Source organism: Alligator mississippiensis, chromosome 6 (genome assembly GCF_030867095.1).
Source record: "Alligator mississippiensis isolate rAllMis1 chromosome 6, rAllMis1, whole genome shotgun sequence".
Classification (NCBI taxonomy): domain Eukaryota; kingdom Metazoa; phylum Chordata; order Crocodylia; family Alligatoridae; genus Alligator; species Alligator mississippiensis.
This window is the reverse complement of record NC_081829.1, coordinates 33,047,999-33,063,311: the sequence shown is the minus strand read 5'-3', so window position 1 is coordinate 33,063,311 and position 15,313 is coordinate 33,047,999. Positions and strand designations below refer to the sequence as shown.

The following is a 15,313-nucleotide window of genomic DNA, read 5'->3' as shown; positions in this document are numbered from 1 at the left end:
GTCTCACCAAGGCCAAGTACAGTGAGAGAATGACTTCTTGGGTCTTGCTTGAGATGCATCGATAGATGCAAGCCAGAGTTTTATTTGCTTTGCTGGCTGTGGACACAGACACAATTTTACAAGTGAAAAGCTGAAAAGGAAACTGCTTTCCCTTATGAGGAGTTTGAGATTTCAGAAAATTTGTCCCATCTTGGATGAGGAGAGAACATCTCTCAATCAGATTTTGACAAAATGACAAATCGGAAACATTGCAAAAGTTTCATTTACATTATCATCCTTACAGCATCAGCTTTTAAAATTCAGTCATTTAGATTGGAAACATTTAATTTTCAGTTAAAAAGTGGGTTGCTGTAACACTGATTTTTTTTTCCAGCCAAGAAAATCCCACGACTACAGTTGGTGTCAGTTTCAATGAACCTATATTTCCTGACAGAAAAAGCAGACTAAAATTCCTGTCCGGTTGTTGAAAATGTGATGAATATTCATTGTTACTGCTTTTTTTAAAAGCTCACTTAAAATGCACACAAACATAAAAGTTATAGATCTCTCTAAAAAGCATGGGTTAGTTAGTCTATCATGCTGATGTCCAGCCACCAAATATTCCACAAAAGCTTGTCTGACAAACTGTTTTCTCCATTTGGCATTCTCTTCCTTCTCCTCACTGCATGTTTACTCCCTTTCATTCCTTAGGAAAGGCAGCATAAAACAAGCAAACAAACCTAGACAACTGCAGTTTGCAGAGAGGCTCTCTCCTGTCTCATATGGTAACTTTCTGCCTCAGAAGCCCGGGGGGGGGGGAGGGGTGCTTACAGACAGAGAAAACAAATCTCTATCAAGTGCTCATCTTCCCCATCCAAATACTGCTGTGAAAGCACTAAAGTTTAACATGTATGATGTAGGAAAGCCTTGCCTAAGGCCCCTGTTTAGGAAATCATTTACATCCATCCTTTTTCACCAGAGCACTTACACACATGCTTAATTTACAGGCTCTGCACAGTGAAATGATATGGGACTGAATCAAGGCTTAAGATCTGCAAGAAGAGTAGGGATCTATGAAATTTGGTCCTACAACAAGCCATGCTGTTAACTTATTATGATGCTCCTAGTTAGGTGCTGTATAAAAGTCTCATAGACACTGGATATGTTTGCTGAATTAGAAATTCTAACCCAAAACTTATCTTAAAGGCTCTTGATAAAAAATGAAGACATTAAACAAACAGCCTGTTGAAACACTGCTCAAAGTCTCAAAAGCTATGAACTTGATTTATGTAGGAAAAGAGAAATATAAACACACTAAGCTTACCACCGACAGATAAGTTATTACAGACACTGTTTAACATACCACAGTGTCACCCACCATAAATGTTAGCTAGAAGCAATATCACCTTTCTTCTGGAGATGGCTCAGATAGAGAGGAGAGAAAAAATGGATACTTCTGTTTTAGTTTTTAAAGCAAACCTTTTTTCTTATTATTCTATGTGTGATGATAATAAACGCATTTGATCTGTATGTACAGTGTTCTCAAAGCATTTCTGCTCCTCTTACAATTTAGTTGGAGAGAAGGAAGACAAAATACAGGTAACTATACAAAATAACAATATACAAAGAGCAACAAAACAGTAAAATTAAATTAAATCAATTTTTGGTTACTTATCAGTTTGACTTTTTCCCCATTAAACACTTCCAAAGCCCAGCAAAGTTATGCCCACCCTCATGTTCCCCCAAATGTTTTAATTCAACATAGAAAAATTCCCTTTTGCTCTGATTCTCAATTTTCACTGCCATGTCCAGCTTTTCTCCCAAATCTTTTTACCCCAAGAGATGCAGTTGGGATGACACGATGTCATAGTATAGGTTCTGCTGCTTAAATACCATACATATGCAGGCATTTAAATCACATGGTACATCAAGGCACTATGCAGGGGGTTAACAATATATGTTTCTTGGGAGTCCGAGTCACTGAAGCAGCTGGAACAGGATATCACTGAATATCAACTTGGCGTCTCCAGACACTTCCATGCCACTTTGATTGAATGCACAAAAAGGAGCATATCGAGACAAGGTGCTTACGCCTTGGCCCAATGATTCTCTACCTCTTTACACTAAGGGCACCTTTTGCAAAAGACTATCCCTTAGCTTTCACTCATTTTTGACCATGGAGCAATTTTTGAGCTCTTGCATGGAATTCAGTAAGACCACAACAAATCAGAACGGTTTTGACACCCTTGATTTCCATTGGAAATCTCTGGGTTTATCTTGTAAAGCATGTGCAGATGTTTATATACCCGACACTGCTCATATTGTGTGGCACCCCACAGCACTTTTCTTAAAAGTATCTGATAGTACCCTAGGCCTACGGTTCTCTGGAATGCTGGCTGAGAATCACTGCCATAGCCCCTGCTATAAAACCTGCTGAGGAGAGGAGGATAAATATTGTCTACATGCAGCAATAAAGTAAGATAACAATACAGTAAAATTGGGTATCACCTCAACAAGTATGAAGCACTAGCAAGAGACAGACAGCATGCCCTGGCAAGAGATGGCAACAGCCCAAGGGCAGGAAGTGGAGACAGGGTAAAAGAAAGTCTCCAGTGAAAACTAATCTACTGCGCTGGGGTTAGGGCATACAACAAGACTAATGTGAGCAGACCTGCAAAAACCTAGAGGTTTGTATTTGCATGAACCTAGTCCTGGTGAAGTTTAAAGGATCCCAAACTGTAAATGAACCCAAGCAGAAAGCATCAAGCTTCGCAGCAGCTATAGCTCACCAAGGCTTGCACAGCATCTTTGTTAACTGACCCCAAAATCCTGGGTTTGCAATAAACATTTCATGAGTTCTAATAAGGAATACTTATGGGAAGTAAGAGTTTTGGAACCTTCTTCTCAGCTCCTTTCCCCACTAAAGCCACTTCTGTGCCTTATGGGTCAGCAAATGCATGTCTGAAGCAGCCAGGCAATCCCCATTGATTCAGTATGGCAGCCCAGGAGAAAAGCTATCAGCTTTTTTTACAAAGATTTAGTGAACCAGATGCCATTTTTGATGCACAAGAAAGGGAGAAGTAAAACCTACTTTTCTATAGGAACAAAGATTAGCGGTCTGGGTGCCAGGCACTACTCCTTCCTTAAAAGATAGGAGACAAAGTGATAGACAGGTAATTACCTGGAAGGGACCCTGGGGAAATTCCAGGAGATGCTATTAGAATCCTTCAACTGGTCTGAAGGATTTTACTTGTCTCTGTTAGTTTCAATTGAAGCTCCCCAAGAAATACTAACCCAATAAATCCGCTGCTTCATTCTAGAAGATAGCCCACCAATCACCAGAGACTCTTACATGAAAAGGATTTGCTTGTTTCCTCATTGTCAACAACGTGAGGGGGGCAAAATATGGGAGAGATCTGCTAGAGGCAAATTTACCTTTCTGGTTTGCAAGTTTTATCTGGGGGTGCCTGCACTTAGTCCAATTTTAAATATGTATCATGTGCGCACCCTACACTTTGCACCCCAAATTATATTAATTGAGCTGTTGTCCATGGTTATTTTTACAGGGTAATGTTTCATTTTGGTATCAACTGGGAACATGACACAAAAATCATATGGTTGAAAGCAGAAAGAAACATAAGGATTACAAGAAAGTCTTCACCAGATATAGCCACAGAATTTAATTTTTAAGGATGACTACAAGAAAAACAACTGTACATTATCCCTCATCTATCCTATTTTGGCACTTCTGTCTGGAACTAGAAGGAACTGGATACATATGAAATCTCAAGGAAAGCCTCATTCTAGCACTTTTTTTACCTGAACTGACATTGTCCAAATGGAGACCTTTTGGCCTTCTTTTTGTTCTGTGAAGGCCATCATGCCATTGACTGAGCACAGAAGGCCTAGGCAGGGCTGCACAAGGGTATGGAATAAAATGACAGTATTAAGAGACTACTACCCTGACACTAGCTTTGGCACCCCACCATCTTCCAGATGGACTAAATCCTTCCATCATCACAACTGTGCCAGGCTACCTACAACACACTAAGTATTTTCCCCACACCCTTACCCCTGCAAGTTTCAAACAAATCTTGTGCAATTTCTCAGTATAAACTGTATCTAAAGAAACAGGAGCAGGAAGGTGTTTTTGAAGATGTACAGAAACTTCTCTTTGCTTGGTAAAATTAATACATCTAATTGGAAAGTGATCAACATGAGGTAGATAATCTACAAAAAAATCCACAGACAAGCATTTTTAACCTTGCTCTCATTTCCCTAAATTAAATTAATTTCTAAATGAAATTTAACAGGCAGGACACCTAAGCAGGCAGATAAGAATTACCTTTTGCCCCTCTAACGAGGCCGCCGCCAATTAGCACATTCCTGGAGCTTCTAATTCAGATGAGGAAAAAAGAGCAGGGACTGATGTCTGTGTCCATAAGGCACAGTATTTCCTAAGAGAAAAAAGAAAGTAAGGGGGTAGTTAAGTTTTAGCAGCTTTAACATTGTTTGATGAAGTAGCAGTTTACAAACAAATCCTTTAGCATGGTTATGGTATTTCTCCTTCTACAGTCCCACATACATCAGCAGATGATGTATATGGAGCAGGTAGGGGTTGTCCACCCTGCTATCAAACCAAAGCAAAGACTGAAAACCAAGTCACCTGTTAATAAAAATGCAGATACAGTCATCTCAACTGCTGGAGATCTATACAAACCACAAATTTAAGGAAAGAAAGAGCAAGACAACAGAGCTAAAATAAACCCACAGACAATGTATGAAAGGGACAGTCAAAAATATTCATGAGTTTTTGCTTTAATTTTTAAATAAACTTGCTTCAGTCCCAATTGGGCCATTTCTGTGAATATTGAACATGCCACTTTTACTGGCAAAATAGGTGTGTGGCAGTACACTTGCAGTGCCTACCACATCAACGGCTGAGTCAAGCAGCCAGCAGGTGCTTAATTGCAGCAGTCATGTTAAAACTAGCTGCCTATATAAACACAGCAGCTTGCTGCTGGCAGCCAGGCAGAAACATCGCCTGGCTGAGCCGCATGGGAAATCTAGCAGGTAGGAGCAGGAGGCTCTTGGTTCCGGCTGGGCACAACCTAAAACTGCACCCTGCTGGGGAAGGGTGGCCTGGTGGGGCTCCTGGTGGCATGGGAGTCTCCAGGAAATGCTGGGCCAGTTACCACCCTGATAAAAGGTGGGTCAGGGTGCCTTAACCCCTAGCCCCTACAACACAGTGGATACAAGGGGGCCAGGCATGGCTATGACCACTTGAGCCCAAAGAGAGTGTAAGACCCAGGCAGGGCCAGGCACAGCTGTGGCCACTTGAGCCTCCACAAGGGAGGGAAAGCCCTGAGTCCCAGAGGAGGGGAGAGATGTGTAACCCCAGAGAGGGGGTGGTAGTGAGGGCCTAGAAAAGGGTTGAGTAGGGTTGTGGGTCAGCCTGAAGGGCAGCCCAAGGGGGTGTGCTGAGTAGGGCTGTGGGACAGCCTGAAGGGCAACACAGGGGCCAACCCCCTGGAGAGCAAGGTGAGAGAAGTTTGGAGCCCCAGAAAGGGGAAACAGAGGGCTGGGAGCCCAGTATGTGGGGCCGGGGGCTCAGTGTGCATTTGTGTAGGTTTCTGTAAAGCTGCCCCAGGAGGGGCTGGGGCAAGCTTGGTCCAGGTCAGGAACTTGGCTAGCCACTACCCAGGTGAGTGTCACAGGAGAGGCGCAAGAGACCGTATGTCTGCCATCCAAAGCGTGATCCAGATAAAGCCAATGGCCTACAGGAGCTGCTGTAAGAGGAAGCAGGGCAGAACAAGTTGTCAATTCGAGGGAGACCCTGTGAGAGGGGGTGGAGTGCAAAAGGCCCTAGTGGGAGGAGGGCAGAGTGACTGTGTGTGTGAAAGAGGCCTGACAGTGAGGGCTAAACTTGGCCCAGCTCCAGGCCAGAAGCATAATGTCACCATGAATGCCATCTGCGAGGCATGGGCTGTGGTGTAGGGAAGGCTCAGAGCCAGAGATAGTGCCCCCTGGCATTAGGGCATGTAATGAGCAGTCTCCCACATTTTCCACTAGCTTATAGGAACAGGAAAGTCATGGCAGGAAAAACTGGGTGGACTGCCCCATAGAGACAGGTGGGCGGCTGAGCATGAGATCCAGCTCCGAGCGTGCCCCCTGTCACAAGGTGGAATGCAAATTTCAACATCAAATACACAAAGATATATACAGATACAGGTATCCCCCTCCTCCCCCAAAAAATGAAAAGAAGGTTCATTTAAGTGTCTGCACACTCCTATCAGGAAACAAATGCAATGATGGATATGACCATTTACAACTTAAAATTTTAAAATGTATTTTCTTTCCAGAATATAGAACTCTTTTCCTTGTAGGAAACCTTGACTAGTAAATTAAAATACCAGAAAACAAGATCAGAAGAAACAAGCCAATAAATATTTTCCAGACTACAGATGCCAGTTCATAAAACAAGTTTTCCCAGATACAGTCCCACAAAACTTTAATTCCTCCCTCAAAAAAGGCTCTATCTGCCACAACTAGAGATCTAAATATGGCTATCCACAGCACAGTTGCAGAACCACCCAGCCAAAATTAACTCCTGCCTCACCTGTACCCCAAAAATAATTCTCAACTCAGTTAGTTTCTCATAGAACTTCAGCTGGATCCCATCCCAACTGGATCCCAGATTTCCTGGATCTCTCCCATTTCTCCAAAAGACACACATTTAAGTTAATAGAAAAATAATTAAAAAAGACAAGAGAGATAAAATAAAAAGTGAATAATAAATATATTGCAGAAAGTCTCAAAGTTCTTCAGAGACAGACAGAGAGAACTCTTCAAATTTTTTGCTACAATTTAACTCTAAAATGTGTTTAAACTTGTCAGCTAGAAGGAGCATACAAATCTGTGCTTCCCTGACCTGAAGTATACTTAATGAACTGTCTCTAGCAAAAAATCAATCAATCAATCAATCAATCAATCAAATGGCAAATTATCAGATTGAAGAAAAGGTGCCCACTACCCTGGATTTCCCTAGCAGAATAATCAGTGACTTTTAGCATCTACAAGGGTCTAATTGTGCCACTTGATCTTGACCTTAGTAAAGGGATCATCTTTATCTAATGCAGGGATGGGCAATTATTTCAGCTGGAGGGCTTCTTAACAAGTTTTAGTGAGCTGTTGAGGGCCACAAGGATAGCCCCACCCCTCAATAGATGCCCCACTCCTGATTGTCATCTTGGGACTGAAAGTCTTGTCCCTAACCCCTGACCTTTGCCACCTGAAGTCCCTCCCCTTGTGCCAGAAGTACTCCTTTTGGGAAGGGAGGGGGTTGCCATCTTGGAACCCTTAGGCAAGGGAACTGAGCAAATAGGAAAGGTGGGGGAAACAGAAACCCTAAGGCAACTCTACCATAAGGAAATCTGTTCTAAGAACCAATGTGTAGAGGCTGGTCTTTCCAATTCTAAAATGTTGCAGCTTCTGCACTTCCCAGGAGGGCTAAAACTTTGTTTTTTACATGTCTTTGTTTTTTATATGTCTACCTGCCAGAGGGGCTTAAAATGGCAAGGACAATTCTGACTTGTTTCCCCCCTAGATACATGATGGCCTAAAGAATTCATGAAATAACAACGGTGTTGTAAATAAACAATGAAAAACCAAACAAAGATCATGGTGGAACAGACACTCAGACTACATACAGTAGAAAGAGAGAGAAAGAGAGAGAAGGAATGAACAAGATCACCAGTTCAAAATGTCTCCTGCTCTTGTCTTGTTTCATCTGTCCATTTGATATAGGCCCAGACAAAGTAATCCAGTGAAGCAGAGTGATGGATTCCAGGATACAAAATTATTTGTCCTAAAGCATACTACCTCTCCAAAAATCAAACTCTCCTACATAATAGGAAAGCATAAATTATACACAGTCTTCTTAGTTCGCCCATTGTATCCCTGCTTAACATCAGATTCCATGGCTGCTTGCACTGAACTGCTGGCAAGTGACTTCCCCCCAGCATCTGGAGTGCTTAAAATGTGATATCGTTTGGGGGTTTTTTTTTAAAGAAAAAAATACAGGAGGGAGGAGGAACCTTGGCGCGTTCACTGCAGAGAACTGAAAAGAAATGACCCTCGATGAATTGGTTTTGACATCTGTACTTCCTGAGGCAGTGCATGAATCAATACTTACTGACCGACTCAGCACAGGCCAGGTTGAGAAAGGCAGCAAGTGAAAACACACACACTTGTTTTGCATTTGCTAGCGATACAAATCAAATCAGTCCCACTCTTTCATTTTTAATTATTAAAGAAAAAAGAAACTTGCCAACAATATGATAAAAAGTCTCTACTAACAACCCCTTCCTCTCACACACACACACGCACGCATGTCAGGTGAATGCGGTTGCTGTGCTGGTCAGATATGATGTGCTTTAACACCATTTCATTTTCCTACACCACAGGAAAAAAACAATATAAGAGCATCTGAAGACAGACCAGTATGTATGGGGGGGGGGGCAGGACATATTCAGTCCAACATAAATCAAAATTAAAGTGCCAGGCACTAAACCTTCATTAACAACATGCTCAGGAAGATGAGACTCTGTCATAACTGTCATGAAGGACTTTGAGTCACTGCCTTCTTTCCACTACCCTGGGCACTAAGAGAACTGGTACCCACAGCAAAGTAGATGAGGGGAACCCTACCTAATGAAGCTTTGGTATATAGTTCTGGTCATTGGATCTCTTTCAAGAGCAGAATCATAATTTGTATAAACAATAAAAAAAAATAAAAAAAGTACAGAAGCAGAGAAGACAGGAATCAACACTGACCTACAAAAATAAATATTCATTGTAAAATGCATTAAGTAATAATAAAGAAAAGGAAGAGGCATATCTTTACAACACAGGCTGTCTCATATGGTCAGCAATTGTAGATTTCTTTGATCAGTTTAGGCTAGTTGTAGGCGACTGGTAGGGGGACCACAGGGGGGCATGTGCCCCCATGACAGGGCCGTCCCCACTGCCGACACCACCAGTGGCTTCTACGGGTGCTGGCCAGCCCCGGCCCTACCGCCAACGCCACTGGCGGCTTCTGCAGGCGCTCACCAGCCCCATCCCTACTGCCGACACTGCTGGTGGCTTCTGCAGGTGCCCCCCCCAACTCAGGAGGCACCAATCACCCATGAGGCCAGTCATCATCTTGCATAATTTTTTAATTAAAATTAAGCTTGTAGCTGCTGCAAATTGAGCTATGATTTCATTAGTTCTCAACCTATGCAAAATAATTTCTATTAGTTAGAACTTGAACCAAAAACTCGAAACCAGAAATGCTTGCCCCTGCTGCCTGTCCCCCTGGCACTTGTTCTCCCTGCTACCTGCTCCTGGCAGTCTCAGGTCCTCCACTTCCCCTCCCCCCCCCCGCATTACCCCGCAATGGCTGCTACTACCACAGCTACCAAAGTGGGCTGGGGAGATGCTGCATGCCCCAGGGCAGACAGGGATGGAGTCTACTGAAGAGTAGGTGGCTGGGAGGAGGTGGGGGGGGAGAATGGCATGTGGAGGGAGTGGGGGGCCTGAGGCAGAAGGGAAGGGGAAGATGGGGAAAGAGTCTGTGGGTGGGGTGAAGGTGGGGGGAGGGGGGACAGGCAGCAGTGAGGGGCAGCAGCTGCAACTCTGGCCATAACCCCAGGTCAGGGACGGAGCCAGAGATGCAGCATCCACCACCTCCCCTCTCCCACACCACCTCATACTTGATTCCAAGACTAGGGGCTTTTCTGCCGTGTGTTAAAATGAGGGCAAGGGGGAACCTTATCTTGGAATCAAGTAAATTTGGTACCTGAATTGTCCAACTGAAAATTCAAGGGGGAATTATTCTCTGGTATTTCCTTCTATAAGCTTTTTGAAGAGCATAGTTGCATATTCTTCTCTAGCTCTCATCATTCTCTCTCACTGCAGCAAGGCTTTGGCTGAAAAGGTTGTGGTTTGGAGAACAGGTGTATTAAAAAGTGATCTGATTATTTATTATACACAAGACAAGTCCAAAAGATCCAATTTACTGTGTTTTCTTGCCTTACTGCCAAACATTTATCACATATATCAGTACTAACTTGAGATCAAGGCCCCATTGTGATACAGCACAAAGTAAACAGTCCTTGAAGTGCAGAGCTTACAAACTAAATATGCAAGACACAGAGTGAGAGAAAGGAAGCACTTCTGCCAATTTTACAGATGGGGAACAGAGACAGAGGGAGAGTAAATGATCTGCCCCAGTGCCGCACAAGAAAGTTGCTGAATATCCAGGAACTGAAATCAAGTAGAAAGGTCTTAGTCCAGTACTTCTATAAAAGGGCTGTGCCTCTCGGACACTCATCCCCATATTTTTTCTTGTTTTCCATTCTCTCTCCCATTTGAAATATGAAGAATATCCAATCTCATCTTCCACTGTTTTTCTTGAAGAACTTCTTCAGGGTTTCAGGTGTGTACTTGGAGGAAATTTTGAACATTTAACAAAGGCATCTTTTCTCTAAGAGTTTTATACAGGGTGGGTAAGAATTCCTTCCCCTTCAATGCTTATTTTCACTCTCCTCATCTGAGAGAGCTAATCAAAATTACTATTTCATTAATCACCATTCAAATTTTATTGGGGAGAAGGGACTTAAATTTTTTACCATAAAAGCAGAGAGAAAAAAGACTCTGAAAAAAAATTATCATGGATTCTACATGACTTGAAATGGCAAAATGCAGAAACCCTTCCTGAATGTGTCCTTTTACAAGTTCCTATTAAACGTTTCTTAAAACAACTTCATGCATCTCCTCATATACCTTTACTAAATCTACTAATCTCTGCCACTGTTTCCCAATCACTAAAGCAGGGGTCTCCAAACTTTTTAAGCAGGAGATCACCTTTGGCATTTAAAAGCAACCCAAGACCTACCGTGCACCACCCCCACCCCCCCACCTGCCAAGCAGGTAAGTCTGTGGGACGGAATGTGGGTGGGGGGAGGGCAGATTGAGGCAAGGGGAAAAAAAAATTATTTGAGGGCCTCCCCAGCAGGTAAGTCCCAGCCGGCCAAGGCCCCACAACTTACCCCTGCTCCTGCCTCTGCAGTACTGTACCTCACCACAGGGGCCTCAATCTAGCCCCCACCCCTTCCCTCTCCAACAGAGTGACCTGCTGGGCTGCGGCACATGCATGCATGCATGCACGCAAACACTCGGCCTCCCACCTCAGCCTCGGATCAACTCCAAAAGGCTTCAAGATCTGCTGCAAGAGGCTCCAAGATCTACCAGTGGATCGAGATCAGATCCACTACACTAAAGTTATCAGCCACTCCACAGTGTCTGTAGGTAACCATCTGACCACAGGGACAGACACATGCACCTACATACAGCTGGTTCCATCAGACTGCACTTTCTTGCTTCTTCTTTGTCTATGTATGTTGACAGCACCTTTACACAAATTCTAGGCCTGGAACTCATTCCTGAAGTCTCCAAGGAAGGGATATTACCATACTTCCTTTGGAACATGAATCCTTAAATATTCCTAATGTCACCTTGATCTTTAATATCTATAACTCTGTAACATAACAATTCACATATACACCAATTTAATATAAAGTAGGTCTGATAGAACTAGTCAACATTTTTTCTTTTCTTTTTTTGGTAAAAAAAAAAAGTGTTATTTGTTTCAAAATGTGGAATATTGAGTATTGATGCACAAGTGTACATGCTCTAACTGTACACAGGCTTGAATGTACTCATTTGCTCATCAATATAATTCAGTAGTCTTTCCACAAAGTACCGGTGTGTGCAAACATCAAACTTCTACCTCCACTATTTGTGTAACGAGCCAAATTTTTTTTAAAATGTAGTGAAATGAAAACAGAAGATATGAACACCATCAAATGAAATACAATGTAGAGTTTGTGAATACTTCCCATCCCTGATCTGCTTACCTCCATTGAACAACTGGTTTGACAATCACCAGAAGTCTGTACCACTGTGGGCTTCACTTGCATGGATTTCAGGTTCTAAAAAGGTACAGAACTGGTTTGAATTAACAATTAAAGTGCCATCTCTATTCAATTTTCTTTTGCCATTCTATTAGGTGCATGAAAAAACAAGGGTATTTGTTTTAGGATTCTTTTTGGCTGCTTTCATGCGATAAATGATAATGCCCCTACATGCATCATGAGACTAACCTGTTTCTTTTGCATGCTTTTGTAGCATAACAGAAAAGAGAGACAAGAAATCCATTTTAATGCAAAATAAATTAAAGGTTAAAGAAACACACTCCTGAACATTTATATACTCATCATTAAAATGTATCATCCCAAGCACAAACCCAGCCTTAACCACAATGACCAACAAGAATGATAAAGAAAATTAAATTGGTCTTCACCACCAACAAAACTTATATACTACCCAAGGCAAGTATGAGCGTGTTGCAGCATGTATATTTTACTCACAAGGCTTTGAAAGCAAAATCCAGTGAGTGCCAAGTGCTTCACACTCCACAAGATGACAGAAACTGTTCAGCATGTTGCAGAATTCCAAAGATGCAGAGACCAAAAATACCCAGGCCAAATATTTCTCTCCCCTCCTCTTAATTTCCTATCTATCCAGTGTGGAGTTTTGCTACCATGCTAGAATTAGTTGATCCTATAGCTTGAGCTAAAGGTAATGCCCTGACTCTCCCTCTCTCTCCTTTTTCTCCCCATTTGTGGCAGTTTGATTATAGGATATTTATAAAGAAATGAAGGCCTTATCTACACCACTTGGTGCTGAGGTCATGAAACAAGCTCAGCAAACTCAATCCTGCTCTGTGCATGACAAATCCTGGAAATGAAGCAACGCTCCTGTTTTAAGAGTGGACTTGAGCATATCCCCCACCAACGCAGTTCTCGTGTGTACTTAGGGCCACTGTAAGGCAGCTGCTTCATTTCTAGGATGTCATGCTAATAAAGTAGGGGTGAGCAGGCAGGACATGCTTCACAGCAGCACTTCCGGGCTTAGCAAGGAGGCAGCATAGACTAGCCCTAAAACAACACTATTTCCATGGGACTGGGGCCCTAGGTTATAAATGTAAGAGACAGAAATGTCAGGCACATGGATACTGTCCACAGAGCAGCCTTCTCTCGGGGTTCCCTATTAGCTACTCCTTGTCAACCTTCTGTGCTTTCCATTATCGATGGGCAGCATGCTAACATGACAGGAGACAGGTTCCTATTTAATTCTGCAACTGCTTTCAGTGACTCAGAAAAGCAGTTATCTTGCTATAACAGAATTAAAGGACGCTGAAAAACAGAACGCTGAAACCTTTGTTTCAGGAGATCTGTCTGCATTTTAAGCCCCAGATTTTCTTCTTTTTTTTTTTTTTAATTCAGAAAGGGAAACCCCTTGACCCTGAAAGCAATATTTTTGAAGCTAGAATCATTTAGCCTGTTAAACCTAAGCCTGTAAAATGGGTGCTATTTCTTAAAAACATACAGTAAGTGCATTAAATTATTGATAGCAATTAAATAAGAAAAAAATTTAAACAGCTCTCAGCTTTTATCAATCATTAATGCAGTTTCCACTTGAGCATCTCGCTGGGTAGCTATCACATAGCACAGTGCAAAGAGTACAAATCCTGAAGACATGAATTCATTTTCTGTGGATGAAGAAGAAAAGTATTCCATTGCACTAGGGAGAAGGCAGGGTAGGAGGCAGAGAAGGAGGAAGAGAAAGATAGGGGGGTTAAACTAAATAGTAATAGTAAATCGAATCAAAATATTACAACACAGGGGACAGGGGGTAGTCCCTAGTAAGGGGCTATCTACATCCATTACCCCTTATTTAAGACCCCCAAAAGCTTAAACACAGGAGTTGAATACAATCAATATTGTCCAGGAAACACAACTTTGAGGACTGGGCCAAAAAACTGAACATGTGTATCAATCCTATATATTTCCTCCCACCCCCAAGAATCTCTAAGAGATTTGAATTTGGGGGATGGAAGGTGTTGTTCTTGGAGACATTTACCTGAATTTCTGTTAAATTTTGAAATTCTTCATATAAAGGAATTTCTGTCTCCATATAGGTTTAATTTTGCCATACTGGCAAGGTCACTGTCCACATTGTGGATAAACAGAAGACTCCAGTCTTCATCATCAACACTAACTCCACAGAAACAGCTGGTTTATTTTAGATGAAGCGAACTATAGCAACTATACATATGGTCTACTCTGCAAACGAAAGGTGTGACTGCAGTGTTCACAGATGTACCTAAGCTCCCAGATACATGCATGAAAACCAGATACATCATGTCTATCCAGCAATGAAGTAATTGCAAGTCATATCTTCCCAAGTTAGCTTAAAACTGACCAGCTTGGGTACCACTATTAAGGTCTTCCAGAACTTACTGTACTCTCCAGGTTTGGGTAGATCTGCGCGGTGAAAGCTGAAGCCTGCACTGCTATGCTTGGGGTGTTATTGATACCTGACCTTGCTGAGGTACACTTACACAAACTCCAATCACAACTTTGGGTTGCAGTGTAGACCTACCCACAAAAAGTCAACACAGAATATGGATTATGTATGTGAACCCTGCTTCCCAGAATCTAGGACCCAAAGAGACATTGTTATCAAGACAGATATCTAATGCTCACAAAGCTATACCATCTCCGTAGGTCTAAAAACTGAATCAGAAAGTGCCTATCCATGCTAGAAAAAGTTAGACATTATAGTAAGACTACTATAAAAGAAAGAAAAGGAAGAGACATAAGCTTATTTGTTTCCAAATATAAATCCTATGGAGTTGTTCTGAAAGAGATTCAAGAATGCAGCGTCAAATATTGAGATGATGCCAAATGTTGATACCAAAACAGCCAGGAAAAGCTGCTATCACAGGAAAATATTTTGTAGTGTGTTTGTTTACAGCCAAGAGTGTTAAAAAGGCATTTACATCAAATCGGCATCAATGCACGGCTGTGCCACATTTCTTCAAAATGTACCTATTTGATTTGCAATGTACTTCTTCCAAAAATGATTTTCATGGAAAATACAGTATTTTTTTGTAAAAATATGGAAGATGCAAGATGGTTCCATTATTGCTTTTATCTTGCATCATGTACTACATAATATACACTCAATATTGGTACAAAATTTAATGGTGATCAGTACAGTGAACTGCAATGGCCACTAATTTTCACACCAATCTAGGGACCGGCATCAATCCCAGAAAAATGCGTTAGCCTATCCTTAATGTAAATCAGGGCAGGTCTGACATGCTGCACTTTGAACAACTCCATGGCTATCTGCGTCGACGCCACCAGAATTGAAATGCCAT

General features: G+C 42.1%; 1 protein-coding gene across 10 annotated transcripts in view; it reads right to left on the bottom strand.

The window, feature by feature from the left end:
• Positions 1-15,313, bottom strand: part of ZMIZ1 (zinc finger MIZ-type containing 1) — a 518,414-nt gene that overhangs the window by 444,045 nt on the left and 59,056 nt on the right. For 7 of the 10 annotated variants that reach the window (XM_019497112.2, XM_014601448.3, XM_019497115.2 and 4 more), the window contains exon 2: positions 4,325-4,436. The exons of 1 other annotated variant lie outside the window; for it this stretch is intronic. The gene's annotated coding sequence lies outside the window, so the exon portion shown is untranslated. Of the gene's footprint in view, positions 1-4,324; positions 4,437-11,939; positions 12,031-15,313 lie in introns of all 10 variants that reach the window. 2 more of the 10 variants (XM_019497114.2, XM_019497113.2) reach the window with 2 other exon arrangements.